At 52.8% G+C, this 2,227-nt stretch overlaps 1 protein-coding gene across 3 annotated transcripts in view; it reads left to right on the top strand.

Annotated features, from left to right (window-relative positions):
- Positions 1–353: 353 nt before the first annotated feature.
- Positions 354–2,227, top strand: part of FOSL2 (FOS like antigen 2) — a 21,285-nt gene continuing 19,411 nt past the window's right edge. The window contains exon 1 of one of the 3 annotated variants that reach the window (XM_006767435.2): positions 354–499. The gene's annotated coding sequence lies outside the window, so the exon portion shown is untranslated. Of the gene's footprint in view, positions 500–870; positions 1,049–1,855; positions 2,110–2,227 lie in introns of those variants that run through there. The other 2 variants (XM_015566352.1, XM_015566351.1) reach the window with 2 other exon arrangements.

Here is a 2,227-nt window from a genome sequence, read left to right as displayed (position 1 = left end):
TAGGTGCGGGGCCCGGGGGCCCCTGGCGGCGCGGGCGGACCCCATGCCCTCAGCCCGCCGCCACTGCCTCTTTTGCTTTCTTTTCCCTGTCTTGGCATGGCAAGAAATTTTCTATGGGCCACCGCTGTAAGTTCTGGGTTTTCGTCCTGTCCTGCCCATCCCCATCACTTTTCTCTGTTTAAAACTGGAGCGAGGAGTGGGCTGAAAGCCGGCAAACCTTTTCCTTCACATTACATCTTACCCGAACTAGCTCCGTGAGCACCAAGCCGCTCACCTCCTCGTTACCTCCTCTCCCAGGAATCCTACGCCCCCTTTCCCTCTTTCTCCTTGGTAGACAAAAAAACAAAACAAAACAAAAAAAACACCTTTGTACCCTCCCCTGTTCCTACGGGAACGCCTCTCCCTCTCTACTCCGCCAGCCTTAGTTAATTTCTCAAAGACGTTGGGCTCCTCCAAGTAATCCGGAGGGAGGGTGAGGCTGGCTGTTTCTGGGAATCAGGTGCGAAGGTCTGGAAGGAGGTGGTCAGCCTGGATTGGCTCGGGGTGGCCCCTGTGTGCCCCGCGCCCATCCATAGGGTCACAGCAGGAGCCTGCACGGCTGTCAGAGGGGGGTGCCTTGGAGGTCTGGAGGTACCTGGGACCAGGACGCCGACAGAGAGAAGTGGGGGAAAGGCTCGGGGTGGTTCTGGAAGCAGAAAAACAACCTGTTTCTAAAGCAGCCGGACTGGTTTGCTCTGGAGGGATTCTGCATGTGATCTGTGTGCCTGTAAATTCCAGAAAGGTGCTGGTGGGGTGGTAGTGCTGGTGAGGTGCCTGCAGCAGCCCCCCCCCCCCCAGCTTTGTGAGGGAACTGGCTTTAACGGCCACTACAACCTGAAGCCCGCTGGTCAGGATCTAGCCAAGTTGACGGCAGCAAGAGTTGCTCTGGTAAGGCGGTGTCCTTGGCTTCTAGAAGCCCCTGCCTGGAGGACCCTCCTGGAGTGTACAATGGAAACACGGTCCTCTTTGGGATCTGAATCACCTTGTTCCAAAGTGATCTCCCTACCTGGTGAGTCCCCACAACAGCATTTCTGTGTCTTCCCTTTACCCCCTCTGGTGCCCCCCCCTAAGTCCCCACTGTAGAGAGCCGGGTCTGTGGGTGGAGGGTGCAGTCAGCGCACCCTTCATGATGAGCACCAAGGGGATGAGTTTAAAATCTTATCGCAAAAGTGTTTGATGTTTGCTTTCCAGCCCCACTAGTAGTTTGTATTGAATCCAAACATCATTAGGCAGCGGGTTGGAGTCAGTTATGCCCACTCCCTCCCTCTCCGATCCAACAAATCCCCAAATCAGGAAGGGATCTTTTGATTTCTTGTCTGTCCTTTGGCTGCTGCTGCTGCTGTGGCAGTCGTCATTGAAATACAACAATCTTGCCGCCTGGCTTTGCTCAGACCCTGGGGCCTGGATGGGAAGTCAGACCGGACACCAGCGCCCCGATTGAATAATCTGTGTCACTAGGGCTTTGAGCCCAGGATGTGAGCAGAGGCAATTCCCTGTTTTGGAAGAAAATCAGACAGGAAACCGGTGCTAGGAAGAAGGAAGAGAACTCAGTCCAGCAGAGTGTAATGGGGCCTCATTACCGAAGCAAAAGGCGGCTGTTGGCTAATTCCTAGCATGCTGTAACACATGAGGATTTTGCAATTAGTAATAACTAGTGCATGGGGTTCTTGAATATACGCCTGCCCTTGGCCCAGCAGCTTGAGTGAGGTGCCTTTCAAAGCAGAGGGATTGGCAAGGTAATGCCACTTTTCAGACAAGTTTCTCAGCCTGTCCACTCCTGGCTGGGGGAGGGGGGTGGGGATTTTTCCATCATTTCTCCGCCTTTGAGCAAATTGGTTCTATGGTCCTAAGGACTGACTTTGAAGGGTTTTTGTTACTTAACAAGTCTGCGCTAGGACCCCACCCAATCTCAAGGTAACTTTATTACACACCAGATAAAACCTATAATCACTTTATTTCTCTCAGCTTCCTTTACGGGGAGACTGCTGGCAGTTAGAGACGGGCCGTCCTCCTCTGTGGCGTCTCAATGGACCAATCCCTGTAAACCACTGTTCTCTGGTTTTCCCTTGGGCAAGTGAACCTTATTTTTTCCTGATCTCTTTGTTTGTGGGGTCTAATATTCCTGATGTGTGTTGCTGTTTACTCAGCCCAGAACTTTCCTCTCCTCTCGAGCTTCCTAAAGCTTGAT

This window comes from Myotis davidii, unplaced genomic scaffold, assembly GCF_000327345.1.
Source record: "Myotis davidii unplaced genomic scaffold, ASM32734v1 scaffold238, whole genome shotgun sequence".
Lineage (NCBI taxonomy): Eukaryota > Metazoa > Chordata > Mammalia > Chiroptera > Vespertilionidae > Myotis > Myotis davidii.
Note: the sequence above shows the minus strand (reverse complement) of the source record. Positions and strands in the feature narration are given on the sequence as shown.